The sequence below is a fragment of the Anthonomus grandis genome, chromosome 2 (genome assembly GCF_022605725.1).
Source record: "Anthonomus grandis grandis chromosome 2, icAntGran1.3, whole genome shotgun sequence".
In the NCBI taxonomy this organism is placed as follows: domain Eukaryota; kingdom Metazoa; phylum Arthropoda; class Insecta; order Coleoptera; family Curculionidae; genus Anthonomus; species Anthonomus grandis.
Genome location: NC_065547.1, coordinates 44,714,578 through 44,736,078, shown reverse-complemented (window position 1 = coordinate 44,736,078; position 21,501 = coordinate 44,714,578). Strand labels below are relative to the sequence as shown.

General features: G+C 31.8%; 2 long non-coding RNA genes across 2 annotated transcripts; one reads left to right on the top strand and one right to left on the bottom strand.

Moving 5' to 3' along the window:
* Positions 1 to 9,100: 9,100 nt before the first annotated feature.
* LOC126733477 (uncharacterized) lies at positions 9,101 to 10,028 on the bottom strand. The gene is made up of 2 exons (XR_007659723.1): positions 9,608 to 10,028; positions 9,101 to 9,549 (listed from the first exon to the last, which is right to left on the bottom strand). It is a non-coding gene; the product is annotated as an uncharacterized LOC126733477 (long non-coding RNA).
* LOC126733481 (uncharacterized) lies at positions 9,538 to 10,286 on the top strand. The gene is made up of 3 exons (XR_007659728.1): positions 9,538 to 9,666; positions 9,923 to 10,014; positions 10,087 to 10,286. It is a non-coding gene; the product is annotated as an uncharacterized LOC126733481 (long non-coding RNA).
* The last annotated feature ends 11,215 nt before the right edge of the window (positions 10,287 to 21,501 follow it).

The window sequence follows — 21,501 nt, the reverse complement described above, 5'->3', positions numbered from 1 at the left end:
ATATATATATATATAATATATATCTAAATTTTATATATATTTATCTAAATTTTATATATATATATATATATATTACTTTTTAATAAATTATTAAATTTTTAACTATTTATATATATTTTATATATATATTCTATAAAATTTATAACTATATTATTAATTTTTACTTAATAAATTACTTTTTAATACTTACATATTAATAGAAAAATGTATGTGCTTAAAAAGTACCATAAATAAGTCTTTTCTGTGTTAGAGGATGAAATAATAATCCAAAAAGTAAAAGAAAATGTCTTATAATTAAGGTATATTTTTATCATTTTTTAAAACTTTTTATAAAAAATAAATAAATAAGAAAAATATTATTTCCTAGATCTTCCTCAATTTGACATGTTCACACTGCATGCTGAGATATAAAGTCCAGTTCAGAGATCTATTAGAATCTTTGATGTGTCGCAGATGCCGCATTAACTAGTCCGTGCGCCTATGTCATATTTATTGTTGCATGATATGTATGTTTAAATGGCAAAATTTTATATTGCCTATCTATGAAATCATTTTAAATATACGTAAAACCCCATGTTTTATACTATGTTTTATTTTTCTTTCGAAAATGTCAATTTTTAGAAAGAAAATAATATCACAAAAAAATATTATCAAAAAATTGACCGCGGACTAAAATCCAAGCATCTTACAAAATATTTTAAACACTTCCAGCACTCACAGACTTGTCATCTCTTTTTAGCCAGTCTATTAAACAAAGATAAAACACCTGCGTTTTGGCGATTCCTACTTTAGGCTGTGCAAGTGATTTTGTATCTCTCTCTATCCCATTGATTTTAAGAATTACGGGGCCGTACCTAAATACATTTTTGGGCAGTTTTTGTATTACTTTCGACGTGTTTTTAAAGAGATCTTTAAGGATGGGTCTATCGCCTTTAAAATAGTTGTTGAATAGGTCTATCAGCTTTAATAGTTGGGAGGGGGGCCATGTGAGGTTATTATTTGATGTATTTTGCCGGTTATGCTTTTTACACGTTTATGAAAGTAAAGAATTTAGAATTTGGCCTGTATTCGTCTAAATTTTCGTTTGCAGTTTTTACTGTGAGGAAGTGTGTTTTTTTTATTAGTGTTTGTGGATTTATTTTGATATTATACCTAAAGACCTTAAAATGTTTCGACCCTGGGAAAATAGGCAGGAAAATTTAGCAAATGAAGAGGAAAGTGTTTGTGCGGGCTTATGGAGACCGTGGGTGTACAAGAAAGACAATAACATGTGTGTTAAAAACAATAAGAGTGATCTGGACAGTGATTTAGACTTACATAGTTCTGATAGTTCATTTTCTAGTATTGAGGAAGCAAAAAGAAGCAAGGGAAGTAGAAGCTACAGAGGAAATCAAGCAGTTTTAAAACGTAATTGTTTAAGTACAGACGCCAAAAAAATGTATCTAAATATCTATAACAATCTAAGGAATGATCCTCAGTTCACAAATGATTGTAGTGCTTTGCAAAAAACAGCGTTTTTAACAGGGGTTCCCTATAGTACAATATGCCTGTAAAAAAAAGGATTAAAGACAGAATAAAAAGGAAAGATGCAGGACAATCAAAGGAACTTGATACGGATATTGCCAAATTGCTAAGGAAAGGTGTGTATTCTAAATACAAAAACAATGAGGTTCTGACCATAGAGACATCTTATCGGCAAGGGACAAACATTTCTCAGTCTCAACCTTGCGGAGATACCTGATAAAACTAAGATTTTAGGAGGATTTAAGCTTAAGATGGTTAACAAAAGAGCTGCTGTAATGGAATTGTCAGGTGGTGTATAGAATATTTGAGGAAAATTTAAAAAATTTGGGAGGAAGAAAGATCCATATATTATTTAGCCGAAACATGATATGATACATTTATGATTGATGTATGCTTTCCATTCTCTGGGAAAAAAGTCTCTTTTTTGCCATAGTAAGAAAACCATATTTTTATTAATAAAACAAGTTTAAAATTTTGTGTTTTTACAGCTTACTGCCCCTGTTGTCCTTCAGTGACACGATAAAGACTGCTTCTTCCACCATTCTCTGGGAAAAAGTCCCTTTTTTGCCATAGTAAGAAAATCCTATTTTTATTAATTAAACAAGTTTAAAGTTTTGTTTTTTCAGCTTACTGCCCCTGTTTGTCTTTCAGCGACACAATAAAGTATATATAATGTAATGCTTTAGTATCCATATCCATATGTGCGAGATGAAGTTGGAATTCATGGCGGGAACAGAGAAACTGTTTCCTTCCTTAATGGAAGAAACTGCTAAAGAACAATGGCAAAAAAACAGAATTTAAAAAATTGTATTAACTTTTTGGGCCAGATTCAAAAGAGTGGGTAAATTTATAAAAGTATTTAGTATCCTCACTGTAGTTTTAGGATCCAGTATACTTAAAATATAGTGTTTTGTATAGGATTTTTAGTTTTTAGTATAAGCATTAATTTTTGTTAATTTTTATCTAATCTCTCCTAATATGCATAATAACTAAATACGAGGCAAACAAATTAATAAATATTACATTCAGGATGTAAAGTGTGTTTTTTTTTATAAGTAAAACTTGTGTCTTTTAAATGCATAAAGTATAGACAGCTAGGTTATTTTTAATGTAAAAGTTTATTTAAGAAAATATACTTCCAATTTTCTGACTACATAATTACTTTTTATCAGAAGAAGTTGGTACTAAATATAGAGATGGGGGGTTTTCATGAGTATATTATGATAATAATATATCATAATATGTATTAATTAAAAAAAAACTATAATAAAGGACATTGAATATGGCAGCCACAATCCCCATTAATAATCACCACCTTGTAAAAATAAATCTCAATTCCCAAAAAAAGGAAATATATAAAATTTGAAGACAAACCAAAACATTTCACACTTTTGTGTCAAAAAGTAACTATTTAATGCCTTAATCCACAGAATAAATGGGCCTAAGTAATTCGTATCACCTATTCTCTCATCAAACTCAAAAATGCTTATTGTCAATATAAACATAGAAGTTGTAGACAAAGCCAATAGACTGTACATTAAAGGAATAAAAACGAGAAACTAATTTAAAATAAAATAAAATTATATAAAACTTTGAAAAATACTTAAATGCTAATCATTAAAAAATTCACCTAAACTATAGTACGCTTTACTAGCAAGAAATATTTTCGTCCTTGTACGTAGGCTTTTTTCAGTCTTAAGTTGTCTTATTTCTAGTGGAAGTTTATTAAACAGCTTTCTACCTCCATATATGATAGAGCTACGGACAAGTTCAAAATGAGGAATGGGTAGCCTTAACAAATAATTTTGTCGCGTTTTATAGTGGCTTCCTAAGTGGAGTTCCTGTTTATATTTTCTAAAAACTAAGCAAACTGTTTCCAAAATAAAAATACAACACAGGGTTAAAATATTATTACTCATTGACTTACAAAAAGCGAGCGACATGAGTCACGAGGCTTGGCCCCACATAGATATCCAATGGCCCTTTTCTGGAGTACAAACACTGAACTAAAAAGTGAGTTTGAACATGAACCTCAAAAGCAAATTTCATATCGAAGGTGCCACTCGATAATCGCGAAGTATCGAGTGGCAGATCTGGCGATGGAGAAATTAAGACTGGTGGCAATAACCCTTAGGGCGTAGCAGCCTGATGAGACTTTTCTACATACATTCATAATATGGTCTTCAAATTTAAGAAACTTGTCCATGGAAAGACCCAAAAACTTACTGAACGGTGGCATGGTGATGGCTTCATTATTTAAACATATATCGTTTGTATTACATTTAAAATTAAGGATATTTGTTTTGGAAACATTAAATGTAAAAAAATTTGCATCACACCAGTCTTTTATTTTTAACAAATCTGCACGTATATTGGCCTCCATTTGAGAAACATCAGAGTCGTGCCAGAGGATAGTGGTATCATAGGCAAACAATGTAAATTTGCCAGTTATCTGCGGTTGTGGCAGATCCTTGCGGAACACCCACATTTATATTAAGTTCCTTAGAGATACCACCATTAAATTTGACAGCCTGGACACGATTTGATAAGTAGGAACGAAACCAGTCAAGGGCAGTTCCTCTGAAACCATAGAGCTCCAGTTTCATCAACAACACTCTGTGACTCACGCAGTCAAATGCCTTGGACAACTCACAGAATACCGCTGCTGCAACTTCACCAACATTCAGTCGGTTGTACAGGTGCTCTAGAAAGCTAAAGATAGCATCATTTGTGCTCACAGACTCACGAAAGCCAAACTGCTGAAGACTCAATAGGCCAAACCTATTTAAAAATGAAACCATCCTCACCTTAACGAGCTGTTCCACTATCTTGGCTAAAGTAGGCAATAACGCTGTAGGTCTAAAGTTAGAAGGACAGTCGCGGTCGCCGCCCTTGTAAAGAGGAACAATCATTGCTCTTTTTAAGCACTCTGGGAAAACTCCAGACATAAATGAAAAGTTAATTGACTCGGCCAAGACTTGCAAAGCAACAAGAGGTAAAACAGAAAATATTTTAAGAGAAAGCCCATCCCAACCTGATGAACTCTTATTCTTAATATTAACCATTAACTGTTTAAGCTCTTCTACACTTGTGGGGGCAAAAAAGAAAGATTCGGCTACTACCACATTGCTGAGATAGCTACTGAAATCTATTTTTTGTGAGAGATTGGCTGCAAGGTTACTAGCAATATCACAGTAGAAGGAATTGAGGACATTGGAATCTAAGGTACTTGGAATAACCAAGACATTATTTTTGCCCCTAAGCTCATTTAAAATCTTCCAAGACTCTTTTGCTCTGTTGGAGGAATTATTTATCCTCCTTTGAAAGTAGGTCCACTTAGCCATTCTGCTTGAGTTTCTGTAAATCTTGCGGTATCTGTTATAATAATTTAAAAATGTTGCATTGTTCATAGCGTATTTCCTAATGTAAAAAAGGGAGCGCATATTTTTCCCAGATACTCGTAAACCCTTAGTATACCAAGGTTTTCTATTTCGTTTCTTAATATTGACAACAGGAAAAGCAGTGTTAAAATTGTTTAATACTATTTGATGAAAGCTATGCAGTGGGTTAACAGTAGTCAGTAGTCAAATCATTATTCCAACTTGACATATTGCAAAGCAAAGAGACTTGACTTGTTATAAGGGACTGATGGCGCTAAAAACTAAACTTATGAAATTAAAATTTTTGGTTAAACTCATTTAACGTACTTAAATCTTATATTTAAATTAAATATTATCTTGCTATCAACTATCCTGAATTTCTAACTTAATAAAACTAAACCCAAAAATCCCGAATAATAAAGTTTTAAATACAAATAAATTTTAAGGCCGGATCTGTGCAACTTTTCACGCTTGAGTGGCTGTGACTAAGGTCAGGCGTTTACCAAAATAGTACGTGGGCGCATGTAGTCAAATTTTACGAATCAAATGTATAAATTGTTAAAAAAATGCTTAAAACATTTATTTATTTAATGAAATGATTAAATATCGCTTAGAATATTACTTTATGACTTTTTCCACATAAAATTTTTCGATTTAAACATGCATGTTATGTGACAATACAAGCAACACCGGCACACGGACTATTTGCGGTACATCAAAGATTCTAATAGATCTCTGAACTGAACTATAACTTTTCCGCTGGAGAAATAAGAGTCGGATTTTCATTTATAGGTTGCGTAATTTCGTCCTTTATAGGTATGATGTGGTACAGTGTAAAACAGTTGCGGCGTTAAACAGAAAAATTCTGTAAACTTTATGTAGTTATCCGAAAGATGCTTTAACACTAACAATTTATACACTCCCTCGTTACTCCCATTCTCGAACATTTTTAAAACTATTCTTCTATTTTCATTGTCTACTGCTAACAACGCAGATACATCATCATCATCCTGTTCTTACCAATAAAAAATCCTTTTTTAGTTTTTAAATGCAAGATGTACTGCACGTAAAATTTTAAAAGACTGAAATATATCGCAACGAATTAATTCTGAAGCTAGCTTCAGAAAAACCACGAAAAGACGAAACTTCTGAACGAACTGAGTTCGGAAATCTGGAACGTTTTGTACACGAATATTCACCAAAATATTTCGGGCCGATCTGGTCAGAGAATTCTAAGCTTTAGGCAAAGAACTTACATCAGATTTAAATTGAGTATTTTCGTAGATTTTTCTCTTATTAGATTTCGTTTTAACTGCTCTTCTTGCTTTTGATGTTCATTTTTAATCTCTTCCATGTTATTGTTAAAACTTTTGTCTTTGCAGGTTTCCTGACGTTTGATTTCTTCTTGGTGGGGTCTAGAGAGGTGGCTTTATTTCTTCGGGAGTCATATAGGAGTAAGAGGGTTACAGGGAACGTTTTCTATTATCAGCTGAAGGTTTTGGAGTTGCATCATCAGGAAGTACTGGAGTTGCGTGGGATTTCCATTTATGGGTATGAGGGTTAAGTCGATCGGTTATTCTCGTGGTGAAAAAGTCATCATCCGTAAACAAGTATGAATCGAAGGGTAATCTGCGTGACATGTTTTACTGTATGACAGAACACAAATATAAAGAAATGCATGTTGCCTAATAATCAGATAGGAAGGCTTGTGCGATTTACCGACACTGTAAAAGCTTCTACTCCTCGACATATAGATGGCGGTAAGAGTTTCATTGATGCACAGATGTCGAATTTAGCTCCTCGAGACAGTGTTGCCAACCGTACTATTATAATAGTAAGTGTACTATTATAAAACATTATGTACTATCTACTATTTAAACCGGTACAGTAGGCAGCCAACAAACATCCAAAAATACTATTACTTTGTACATACGTAAAAATATTGAAAAATGTACGATATCAGCACCAAAGTTTTTTTGTTCATGTTGCACAATAAACTGTAGAAAGAGTAATCATACAGACCCACGAACTTAATAAATATACCTGTACTGCCAATTCAATGAAAAGTAAATGACCACCACTAGATTGCCGCCATTTTGCGTGATTGTGTCGTTTCAATTCAACTCTGACAAATTTCAGTTGTGCCAATTGTAGGGAAACAAAACATTTAAAGTTTTTAGCAGGTTATGTTTACAAAACAAAATAAAAAGTTACATTTAGTTAAGAATTTAAGATAGTTGCTAGTTATATATGAGATTTTTCTTGTACTTCTTTTAAAATTTCGTTAAAATTTATCAAAGAAAATTAACAATTAATACTTTAAAATATTTGTTTTATTATTTTGATAAACTTGAATCTTATAAATCCTAGTATCATGAAAATGATGATCTTCATTTAAATTTTTGGTTGTGTTTACTTAACAAATTTAGTTAAAAACACTTTTATTTTCTTTATATTTTCACCTTACGACTTTTACTTTCCTTCTATGTACAGTGTTTTTACATTAATAGGTACCACCATCTTTTTCGATCGATTCGATGAAGGTTTGAAATTAGCAAGGGTTCATATAGTAAAAATAAACAACTCTATATGTTATTCTATGATAAAAAACACAAAAAAAATAAATTTAGTTTGTGACAGGTTACACGTCAAACGTCAGTGTCGTCAACTTCATTACTGTTATTTAATATATTTTTTATTGGCAACACTGAAAATGTTCTGAGTGACGAACATCAAAAGAAAACAACCAATATAAAAATGGCGGCCACAAAACAGCGGTCATTTTTACGTATGGTGGCTATATTCATTAGAAATCCAGGTATATTTATTAAGTTCATGTACAGACTATAATATACAACAATAGTGGTCATCACTATCATAACATGCAATAAGCAGCAAAGACAGATAGATATTTATATGCTTAGCGAAGCCACGATTTAGTCGAATCACTCTATGACTTTTTTTGACACCGATGAAATAAGTTTTATTTTTAACGTAAAAGGGAGGGAGGTAAAAGTTAAATAATAGTATGTTATATGCAATGAAAAATGTCCTATTTTTCTACCATCTGTACTATTGTTTTGTAGGAACTGGTACTATTATGCCCAACATATAAGTTGGCAAAACTGCCTCGAGATTACACTGACCGTCTAGCATCTAATATGTCAAATCAAATTTGACCATTTGCATTTTTCGTAGTAGTTTTTAAGTTCTTTTTACCTTTGCCGAAAGTTTCATGAACCAAATTTTACGAAAAAACTTAACCAAATTGATTTGTTCTCATATTTCGCGCAACATTTTTTCAGGTCCTTCAGTATGTTCCAGTTTAATATGTCAGCTGTGATTGGTTTTCATTTAGATGTGCTGATATGCGGAATAAAGGAAAATTTTGAAAAAGCAGTGAAAAAAAAAGCTGAGAAATAAACAGAGAAAAAAAAAACAATGAATTGAAGATAGACATTGGAGGTATTGCATTTGCATAAGTAGTTATCGCAATAACGAATTTTTGTAAAAAGCGCAAGTGCAAAAGTGAGAAATGGATCGGTGGTGTTAAATCTTTGGATAGCAGAAAATACTGACTTACTGAATTTTAACAGGCCCAATATATTTAAAGCCTGGTTCATAAATTCCGTATGCAGTAAGAAGTCAGAAGTAAGCTCCATGCAGTAAGGATCGTGTCAAGTCATAAATTAAAAACTTAAGAAGTAAAAAAAACGTAGCAAAATTTATGCTGTCTCTCTTTCTGAACATTTGTCTCTTTGAAATCTCTGCCAAATATCAAACTTAAATTAATTATCAGCCCAGCTGTCAAAGTCAACTTTTATCCTTTATTCTATTAGCCTACCTTTTAATTGGTTATATTTGCGAACATTGTCGATCACTTACGAATCCAGAAAAAGTATAACCTAAAAAATGAAATTGAACCATTTCATGCGTCTTACTTCTTACTGCTTACCATACGGAATTTATGAATAATATTTAGGTTCAGATTCTTAATCCTTGAAACCATGAAATTTTCAATAATAAAGGTAATTGACAATTTTATTTGAAATTCTATGTATGTGAAAATTATTTTATTCCTCGTTCACTCATGTACAATTCAAGGAGGGACCTTAAAACAAATTTCATACCTTCGGTTAACCTCCCAGGCTTGATGGTAAGGTAAGCTAGATTAGTCTTCGCAAAAAGTCACCCCATCAGAGGAATAAGCTTAAGTTTAATGTTCAAGTATATAATAAATACTGTGCACTAAATTTACAAACGTAAAAGGCGATTTCAAGCCTGTACTGTTCAATACTAACCTTGTTGCAAATCGTTTATAGTTGACATGACATGACTTAATTTAATTTGTTTTTTTTTCTACTTCTACTAGGTGTCTTCGGTGTTGCTGGTTGTTTTTTATCGACGACACTCTCTTCTTCTTCATCATCTCCCTCTTCAGAATCTTCGGTCCCTAGAGCCTCTTCGTTTTCACCTTTTTTCAAATGGCCACTTTTAACATGCTCAGGTACTGGATCAATATTTTGTGGTATTTCAGGACATTCATGCTGATCTGTCAATTTATAAAATGTCAGTTCGCCTTCCGTCTTTTTTGGAACGTTATCAAAATTTTCAGCGTAACGCAGTGGAGAATTTTCATTTAAATCTACAAGTAATTAATAATAACTAATCAAGTTTTATAAACAAAATGTATATTTTTTTACCTGGTAAAAGATAATAAGAATAATTGTCAATGTCAATTTCAGGCTTTGACAGCTCAAAGGTATGATTTATATTTTTGAGAACTTCAAGATCTGCTTCTAAACCACCAAAAGGTCTTAACTCCACAGATATTTTAGTTCTTTGTAACTTATCTTCGCCAATTATAGTTTTTAGAGCTCCACTTTCACCTATCACCTTAACTACTACTTTAGGATTATGTCTTTGTAATTGATTCAATTCCGGATACTGTACTGGACTCTGTTGTTTGACTCTTGGAACTGCCACATCACTTTTATCATTAGTATTTTCTTTTTTAGAGTCATCAGTTTTCTGATCATATTTTCCATCACTCCGGAAGGAAGGTTGTTGGACTTTTTCTGTTATTTAATTTTGTCAAAATAAATAAGAGGTGTGTACCTGATGGGTTAAATATGTGTCACTATGCTTTAACCATTTTTGTTTATATGAATCCCTATTTTAGGTACCTCTTGGTTCTTAGTTACAACTTAACTTATCGAAAGGGAGTTAAAGATAGGAACAGGCTGTATAAGGTTGTTTTAGTAAATATATCATCAGGAGATGTATGTTTGTTATCCCTAAATTCAATCTCAAAGTGCAAGAACAAATAGAAAAATTGTAACTACTGTAAATGTAACTTTTAATATATTCACTTATTACTTCTTTCATTACTTATTTGTTTATAGTTACCTAATTTTTACTAATTAACACTACTAGTGAATTGAGTAGTGAGTAACCCCTTGGTGATTTTATAATTTTTTTATTGCCTTTGTACATTTACTGTAACCTTTTGCCCTATATAAATTCTCCTTTGCAAACTTTGCTCGTCATACAACAAAATTTCTAGTTAATTTAAGTTGTAAGTTCTTAACGGATTTTTTTTATTATATAGTCATACATTTTGCGAATATTTCCTGTATAATTTCTGAAACCAAGACATATGTATCTAGTAGGAAATGTATGGGTCTTTCAAAAGGTATAATATGCAAATGGAAAAAGTGACAAATCGAGGACTATTTAATATGGGGATAAAAAATTCCTAATTTAACACTTTTTTAATTTGCATACTATATTTTCCAAAAGAACCGTGCATTTCCCACGAATTTTAAGCGCACCGTGTAGTATAGCGAAATTCAAATTTGGCACCATAATTAAATTTTAAATTACCCGCTTTTACGACGTCACAAACCCATTTTCACTTCCGGCTAGTATTACTCCTCGTCATTCAGAGGGCGCAATAGTCAATCGACCTACAATGTTCTTATGGGAGTTTCCTATCTAAGAAGTATTAATTATTCTATGGGGGCGATGAAATTGGGTGGCGGGAAATTTAAGCCTGATCTATTTCGCGATATTTTAATTTTTAGAAATATATTTAAATATAATTTTATTTTATTCTAAAATTAACACATCAACTAAATAAGTGTGAAAATTAAAGATAGTTAAATATTATATTATTAATATATAACAAATTTAACATTGAGCTTTAAATAATAAAAACATAAAAATTGATATAATACATTCTAAATTAAATACTGTAAATTAAATACAATGTATTAATAATGATTTTAAAACATAAATCAATACAAACAAAATGTAAATTGTAACAAAAAAAATTAAAGAAAGATTTGTTAACGAAACTTGTTTGCATTATTGACAAATTCCTACAGGTGGCTTTGGTTAGTCTTAATTTGAGTCTTATTTTGATTTATTCTTAATTGAGTTAAAATTGCAACTAAAGATCTTTAACAATGTGTCTATATTCAAAAGAAATATTGGAATGTAAGGATTCTAGAGTGCGAAGTGATGGTAATTGGAAAAATATCCTAAATACTTGTACAGTCTAGAACTACGTTTAAAAATGGAAAGGAAATCTACGACCAGAAGGAAGATGGGTCACATTTCAAATTTGTGAGTTTATAAATTCCTTTGTTATCTCAATAATCTTTGTACCATCATTATATACTGATTTTAGGGATGCAATGTGAGCTTTTTCATTCTTGAGAAGAAACTTCAGCTTAGATAACTTAGATGGCAGACTTACGCACATTGTACATAATTTCTTGCTAATTTATAAAAATATTCTTAGACAGGAATTCCTTGACAAGAATCTTCCTTTCATTCTTATGAAGAAAAGAGAAATCAGAGTTGGCGAATATTGACAAAACTATCCAGATTCACAGTGTTATCTGAAACAAGATCTAAAGAGGTGTCTGGTGAATTAGAACTTGTAATATTTGCAACTGTGATTTTTAACCGAAGACTTTTTATTAATCGAATAAAGATGTTCTCTCTCAATTAAAGCAATGTCAGTGAATACTTTTTTGTATTAGGGGTCTTTGAGTAATTCTGATCACTTTGCATTTCAATTTTATATAGTGCCCATGACAGAATAATTTTTTTGCAGAAAATATTAAAATTTGGCCTTTTAATTAATGTGCTAAACTTATATTGATGTTGTTATTTAACACATTCAATTACAGCGAATTTTTCCTTCGATCAACCTTCTAATAAGAAAAAATACTATTCCAGTTACGACACACTCGTGCGTAATTTTGACAGTACAAAAAGGTGGAAGAGAGCACTGAGTTCTGCACTTTTATTACAAACGGGAAACATTATATCTCCCCCTCCACCCCTCGCCATATTAAACTATCATACCCTTGACCGATTTAAAAACACCGTAACATAAGAAAAACTCTTAAAACCTTTTAAATAAAATAAGATTGTAAGTAAAAACCTTTGTAACGAAACCCTCAAAAGCACATTTAATGAATATTCTTTCGTAAGTTATTTCTGTAATAAAACCATCCATTTTCTCAAATTAATATTGAGAAATCTCGTGGATTATTAAGAGACTCACCCTTATCAGGCCCGGCCATCAAATAAAAAGAAAACACCTCCGAACAAAACGTTTCGAATCGAAAAAGGAAATGAACGAACATAAAAGAAACACCACCGTAAAGTGGCGGTTGAAGAAAGATATTCGTGCCCCTAATTTTTCGTAAAAATGGCCATTTAATGGCGACATACAGTGATACAATATTAAATATGGCGTGCCAACGGGCAATAACTACCAGACAGAATACAATAATTACTATACTATAGCGGGACCCTGTTGTTGTCCACTTTCCAATTGATCCCACGCACGAACTTTTTCGTCTACCAGGATTAATCATGAATGGAAAGAGCTTTGTGTCCAGAGGCGATTAAAATTTACTTTATTTCAATTTCATTACTTAGCTTTAGATGCCTTAAGCATGCATAGGAGGGATGGTTTTTTTGGAAAGGAAACAAAGACGGGCAATCGTTTATTTCGTTTGATAAATCTAATACGGGTATTTTTTTAATACGCGGGAACAAAGCGAACAACAAAGAAGAAAAATGTAATTTGTAATTGATATTATTAATTTTCTTTGAAATTATATCCTGTCCGTTGTCTGGATTTAGTTTCTCTTGTCATTAATTCGCGTAATGATCGGATGGCGTGCTCATTGCAGCCTAAGTGCTATCGATCCGGTCCGTTTATTTTATGTATATTTGATTATTTATTTGATTAGAGAACAGCAGTTTTTATGCGTTTAAAATGGTTACACATTCTCTTTGTTTTATGAAAGCTTAGTAAATTTTTGATTAATTGACAATGTTTTTTTCAAGAAGTTTGTCATCACGTACATATTTTATTTTAGAGTTTCCTTTTGTGAATAAAAACGTTTTATATATAACTAACTTGTGGTATTTATTAAGTATTATTGAATACAGACGTTTTACAGATGATATTACTTTTATTGAACATTGGAGACCAAGAAAACTCCTAATTTCCTTATTTAGATAGAAATATTCTTATATATTTTCTTTTACAAAAATAGAAAGCGATTTGGGTTTAAACCAAAAAGTTCAACAGAAGAACTTTGTCATTAAAAGTCATTTCTATTTAGACAAAAAATTCTATTGCAAGCTAAATACGAAGGACAAATCCGTTCATTTGCCGATGATACCTTTATAACACATGACGGAAATGCTTGGGGTAAGATGTAGGGACACAAGCAGAGAGTCGTATATAGCTAATGTTGAGAATTGGTTTAATGAAATGTGTCTAACTATAAATTTTGAGAAAAAAAAGCGTTTAGTTTTTATAAAAAACAGACCCGAATGTTCAGTATTGCATACAGGGTGTCATTGAAATGGTGTAAAAAAATTCGGGGGGTGATAGTACTCCTAAAAATTTTTAAAAAAGTTCCTATAACTATAGGGCGGAAAATGCATATTAAGGGAGTTAGGGGCACTGAAAGGGTAAATTTAAAAAACGTTTTTTTGAAATTGTAGGCTTAAAAAACGAGATAAAATTTCGAAAAAAAATCCTCTGCCATAAATTTTGACCCAAAATCAAATGGTGATACTGAAAAATAATTTGGAAAATCGGAAAGGGTAGTTTTTGCAAGGGTAGGGGGTTAATTCGTGAATAACTTTTTTTAGGTTATTTTTTTCGCAACGTGGGTTCATTTTTTAAGAACTACATACTTTTTCCTACAAAAAAGGTACTCTTGTTGCACATCGCCCAGAACGATGGTTTTCGAGAAAATTGAAGGCAAAAAGTTTGCTCTGATGGGTTGCTAACTGGTTAAACAACATAAACCTATGAAAGTTATGGGGTTTCAAAAGTAAACACGTAGTTATTAAATAATTAATTGAAAAATCTAAATTTTATGATTTTTAAAACATCTTATTGCTTTAAAAAACGAAATAAACCAATTACCAAAATTCCTTATTAAATGCATACTTATTTGATTCATTAGCCTAGTTTACCCCGCGAGTACCAAATATTCAGTACGCGGACTAAAACCTCTACAATATTCTCATACCTATTAAGTCACAATTTGGATTAATTTACGTGTAAACTTGTCAACTCACGCACGTTGAGTTTGAGAATAGGGGATTGGTTTATAAATATTGGTAATAAAGTTTACCATCTCTCAGATAATGATGTCAAATCGACTTTCCAATTTTTCATTCAATATATAATTTTCTTAATACACTACATATTTTTTTAATGTGTTGTAAAAAGTATACTATTTAAAAGTCTCGTTTATTTGCTGACTTATAATATATACTTTGAGAGTCATCAACAAACTTTTCAGAATAAAAAAGATTCCTGACAAAAAAATTGAAAAAAAGCAACTTGGCAACTTAGAATACCTCTCTGTTTAAAATACACGTTTTCGATGTTGCCACTTTGTGTTTTTTTTCTAGATATTTTTGTCATATATCTTTAAAGCTAGCGCCTGATCGATATCCAGCAACCAAAATCTAGAAGGCACCATAATGTCGTTTGCCAGAGACCTATTTATAGTCCGCGACCGCTGTTATTTAATCGATATAATGCCCGTATCTCCTGAAATGCTCAAGGAATTTTAATATTTTTTTGTCCAGATATTAACAATCAATAACTAAATCGATTTACATTGGTTGTAAACCTCTATAAAATAAAGCTTTTTTGTAAAAATTACTTAAAAAGTCTTTTTAAGAATTAATCTTTTTTTATAATAAATATCAAAACGCATTTGAGATGGTTGCAAACCTCTACAAACAGAAGTTTTTTGATAAAAAAATATTGAATTGTTAGAGGTTAAAAAATATAAAGGGCTATGTATTTCCTAACGGCTATAAACAAAAGTTTTATCCATATCCTTTGGCAGTTATAGCCATTTATAGCATCTTACTCAACAATTTTTATTCAAAAAAGTTTCCTTTGTAGAGGTTTACAACCATTTCAAATCCTTTAAGATATTTATTATACAGAACAGAAATAATTTAATTGAAATCTTTTAATTAATTTCCTTAGTTTGTCGCAGTTTATACCTACTATAAACCGATTTAGTTATCGATTGTTAATATTTAGACGAAAAAATCTTTACATTAAAAAAGAAAAAATTAATACTTCTTTCGAATTCCAGGAGATACGGGCATCATATTGATTAAATAATAATAGGCGCCGATTATAAATATGTCGCTGGCAAACAACATATGCTGCGTTTTCGATTTTGTTTGCTGGATATCGACCAGACACTACCTTCACTTTGGCACACATTAATTTTGCGGCATTTCGGGTGCGAATAAGCAATAAATTTGCTAGATTATAATAATTAGGGTTGCCAGATGTCCTGGATTTCGCAGGATGTCCTGGATTTGAGGCTGGAATGTAGGCGTCCTGCGAAGACCTGAGGAAGGACGCCTAATGTCCTGGATTTCAGAAAAGCTAATATTTCAAATTACAAATCCTTTTTTTTTCACGGCTCCCTCCGGCTGCCGCGTTTCGCTTAATTCGAACGTAATTTTCTGCGCCATCTTTTGATAAATAGAAAAAAATGCCATAATATTAACCACGCAGATCGCTTTTCGAGACGTATCCAATAGCGCTAGCGGCACTAGCGCGGCGGACGGCATTGGCAGTTTGATTAATTTTTGGGATTCCCCCAAATGTGTTTACTATTGTTTTGTGTTTTAAGGTTATATTATATTACCATCAGTTAGCAGAAGTTCTTATACAACCCGCGAGTATAGAGTTAGTTATTGGTTTTTCAAGTATTTAGTACACCTTTTACGCATTTTCTTTTTGATCAGTAGAAATTAAAAAGGTAAGTTTTTTTTTGGGTTTAAAAAAAATATTGCAATATCCCGATACCTATTTTAATACATAGGTATTTAAACATTTGTGTTTTTTTTAGTATTTTGTAAGGTGGATGAACTAGATGGCCCAACAACACCATCAAAAAAAGCTAAAACATTAAATAAATATAGAAAAGAATGGGAAAATACATTTAATTGGCTCGCAGAGGATAATCAAAAAGCTAGGTGCAAATTGTGTAAAAAGTCTTTTTCATTTATATATGGGGGTCTACCAACACCCACTCAAAGACAAGGCCTTAGTGCTTGGCGCGTGACGTCATCGATGTGGGCCACCGATTTTTAAAAACCAAGGGACTTCATATGCTAATTAATATCTCAATATTTCGCTTATTATAAGAGCGTAGCTCTTATTATGGGGCTCTCCTGCAGTGGAGTTTTCGCACAAAATTCGGACCGGTCGGACAAAAGTGTTTATAACTTTGGTTGTATTTGGGTTAGAGAAATGATGTTTACCTTTTTATAATCTAGAAATATGAGGCTTCAATTTGATTATTTTCAAATTTTTATCTGTTTTTTGTTTAGAACTAGAACGCCTTCAAACTCAAAAAAAATTTTTTCATCGATTTTGGGCAAGGGAATTCGATACAGGTCGCAAGGGTTTCTTGAATATTATGAAATTTAACAGATCGATTAGAGTTAATGAGGACCTTATCTGTATAGTTTTTGGTTATTCTCAGCAAACGGGAAGTATTTTTTTTTAACGCTCAAAGTTTCAGACATTTGTGATATTCTAGCCCTTCTGACGGTTTAACGGTATCTTTCCGGCAATAGTGACTCACAGAAGATGTGTGCGCCTTATCGAGAGCTACAATTTTTATTTAGGACTTTTTTTGAGAAAATGTTTTTTTTAGGAGAAAAATCAAAAAAATTTATTTTTTTTAGTTTTTTCTGTGTAAAATTTTTATGGTGCAAAATTTTAAAAAAAATCATTTGAATTAATTAAACCTACATCCTTTCCGAATAAAACAAAGTATTAAGTTTAACGCTATTATTTAAGCAGGGTGAGCAGCGCTCAGTTGAAAATACCCTTTTTCACGCTTTTTTTCTTCAAATATTAATAACTTTTTATTGGCGGCACTTAGAGGTTTCATTCAATTGGAGCATTTAAAGAACCTTTTAAAACCAATTTTTCGACACACTCTACAATCATCTACGTAGAGCAGTTTTTGCTCTACACTATTTTTTGACTTTGACGCCTAATACCGCAATGGCTATGCCACCTACGAAGACCATTTTTGCCCTCAAACACGCGGAATTTATCTGGCTATAATTCACTAAATCCGTTTTATTTCATATATCACCATTTTCCAAGAAAATTCAATTTTCCATGATAGGTCCCAAAAAATCGGTCAGCTGAATATTGGTACCCCTACGAGCCCGATGATCAGGGTATAAAAACTAATGTGGTCTAGCACCCAACAAGTGCGCGTCTCCGTGGCAACGAAACCGACGATTTTCGCCCGTTTCCACCTAAAATAAGACCCGTTTTATAATTGAAATTTAACTACTAAAACCGATTGGAATCGGTCCTGAATTGATGCTAAACTGTTCCTAAGGCTTTATACTATTTTTCCATGTACAAATCATAAGGTAAAAACCTTTTTTTATACCCGAAATCATCGTCTGAAAATGGTCGATTTTGACGTCTACGCGCGATTTTATTGCCGACTTTTACGGCTGACTTTTACGTTTTGACAGCATGACGTCAACATGGATGAATTGGCTCGGACTTGCTTCCTAATTTCATTGATAAAATGCTTAAAATAGCTCAGAACTTCCTGAAATTGGTACGGAATTATTCCAGAGACTCTGCAGAATCCGAATATGTGCATATCTTTTACCAAATCGAGTTCTTTTAGCCGTGATAATTCGGCAACGTTTGACGTTTTAGCAATTTCCCTGTAATATAATATAATATTCATGCGACACAGTGTCTATACAAGGTATTTTGCTAGACAAAAATTACAACACAGTGGGTCCTAATGATAAAAAAAAAATCTAATCGGGATTTAATAAGTATGATTTTTTTATGTGGTAATTTTTTTTTTTTGAAACTTTTTTTGTATTTGCCCGATTTGAATGAAATTTGGTATTTGGGTTTGGTTTAGGGTATAATTATTAATTTTTTACAAATTTTTGAAATATTGAGTTTTAGGGTCACGTGACTACCAAAACTTTTTTCCTATGGGTCCGATTGGATTGAAATTTGGTATTTGGTGTTTATTTATGAAATAATTATTGGTTTGTACCAAATTTTTAAAATATTGAGTTTGAGGGTCACGTGACCATCAAAAGGTTTTTCCTATGGGTCCGATTTGATTGATATTTGGTATCTGGGGTTTATTTATGAAATAATTATTCATTTGTATCAAATTTTTAAAATATTGAATTTGAGGGTCACGTGACTGTCAAAAGGTTTTTCCTATGGGTCCGATTGCATTGAAATTTGGTATTTGAGGTTTATTTATGACATAATTATTGGTTTGTATCAAAGTTTGTTAGTTTAGGACTTACTTTAAAATTTGCCAATAATCATTTTAGAAAAAAAAATGGTACGGTGGGAAAAAACCAGTTTTCTTTTGTTTTTCCCACTGTTTCATTATTATCTCGGATTCTGTAGCTCCGATTCAATCCGTTAATGGTTTATTGCATTCCTTATTCCGTTTCTGATAATCTTTTGCTTATTTCATTATATTGGCCTTAATATAAAGGCCAATATAAAATAAAGGATATTAGAAAAGACATATGGCAAAACCAGTTTGGCATATTCCAATGCAGGCTTTTATGATACATGATTTGCTAAAAATGTATGTTTTATTTAGGTAAAATTATTGAATTTTTACAAAGGGTTGATATATTATGCATAAGTGTGTGCTGGAGTCATATTATTCATTTTAGCATACTTATTTTCATCGCCATAAAAAAACACCTTTATCAGGCGTGACCTAGACCTAAGTCTTCAATAACCTTCATCCTCCTGTATGACTGCATTTGACTCTTACTTCTTTGCTTAAAAAATGCATTAAAGCCTTCGAAATGTATAAGGGATTGGACATAGAATAAGAGGAGATTAGTATGAAATACATCGGTTGGTTTTCAAGGGAACAATTCAGGGGAAAGGTGAATAGTGAGAATACAAAACTCATTGCTCGAGGATCTACACAGATGGCTCATCCAAAATCTTCAGAGCAGCTGTTTAACGAGTTGCTTGCCACTTGGATTGCCAACCTTTGAAGGAATAAGGAATAAGGCCGAATGGATGGAGTAGAGCGGAGCTCTTATCACATCATGGTTCTCAGAAGCATGATACCCCAAAAACCGTAAAAACAAATAGTGGTTAAACTCACAGCGTTGCCGGGGCAGCACCTGTTAAACAATCTCTTATAAATGGTCCTTTTTTAATTAGTTTTCTTTGACCAAAAGCTTTTCTACTGGTCCCAACTGATCAAAGTACGAGCGAAGCTCGTACTTGTTTTAAAAAATGCTAGGAATAGAATAGAGTTCAGGAAACATTTAAAGGTATGTTTTAGTTCTGGTTGAATGTCAGGTTAAATATTATGGTGTAATATTAAATGCAGACTCCTAACTGCCCTACATCTGCGTCCTAATTCAACATATGTATTTAGGTATTTATAATATTTTTTTTATACCATTAAGTAGTAAAAAATGTTATTATATACACATAAATACATATATTGACTTTAAAAGCTTAAAAAGCTTAACATACTCCAGTTAATGAAATTTTTTAATTGCAGAAAAAGAAGCACATTTTTTCTTCGAAGTGTCAAAATCAGGAAAATAAAATTTTTGGCCTGGTTTAGAGTTAAGCGAATTATTAAATACACATTTAAGTAAGTGAACTGTGTCAAATAGGTAAAATAATGGTCTCTGATTATCTATGGGATGAGGATAAACAATGCTAAGTTGGTCTGCAGTTGAAAAATAACTCATGGCTTTCCCGTTAATGGCATTATTATCACTTATAACACAAAAAACTATGTACCCAATCTCCTCTAAATTTTCAATAATTGTCTTAATAAAATTATTAAGTATGTCTGATGTAATTTTGGAGATGGGAGCTATGTAAACTACTTCCTTAAAGCTGGAACACACACTTGTAATCGTAAAAGTAATGCCGAGGAAGCTAAAGACTTATTATTGACTGATGTTCCAGTGATATTACCGCCTTTATATAGTCCATGTAAGGGTCAATATGAATTTCAACAAAAAGTAGTGTCACAAATCTCTCATGATCTTTAGTAAACTAAACACGATTCAGGCATAAGTTAAAAACATCTTTTTTTCATCTATGTCGGTCATGTGTTTGTTACAAATACCCATTATAGTTTGAGGATGTAGTAAAATTAGGGATCCATAACCTCTTAAATACTTGTACGCATGAGGGCTAATAGTATAGATTATAGAAGTCAAAATTATTGTACTACTTGAATATATGTACCTTTCCTTTGCAGTTGTAAGCAAAGCTAATTGTTCACAAATAAAATCTAAAGCATGCACTATTTTGTTGTCTTCAATGTTTTTAGGATGTTTGACACAAAATCGAACACACATTTTATTTTATTTATGTCATTTGATGGTTTGACATGATCGAGAATAGTATTGCCAAGGGTATTGGTAGCAGTATTTGGATTTAGGTCGCAGTCGGGGTTGTCATTATTGGTAACATTTTCCTCCAAAGGCAGGGTAATAATAGTAAGGTCTATTGCTTCAAGTATTGCATATAAATCATCTAAACTATGGGAAGTATATGGAGTTTTAATTTTGATGTTAAAACATAAACTGGCTCGCTATATAAAGAAGTTTCAACATTTAAATTAAAATTAAAAACAATTGCTCAGTTAATGCATGGACAAGGTGTGTATTCAATTTTAAAAATTGTTAGCTTTTTGCTGTCTTGAGACTCATTGTGAGCAGTAAACCAATCTTTCGGTAGTTTAAAAGCAGAACATTTTTCAATAAACTCTTCAAAACTGTCAAAATTATTTTGTTTCTCATGCTCGTCAAAGTCAATTTTGCTTAATTCAAGGGCTTTTTCTAAATTCAACTCGTCAATATTTTAAAACCTTTCATCTTTACTAACTTGTTTAATATGTACTTTTATCTGTTTACTAAAGAAAAATTAAACAGATTTTAAAATTATTTAAATTATAATTTAAATATTAATTTTTAA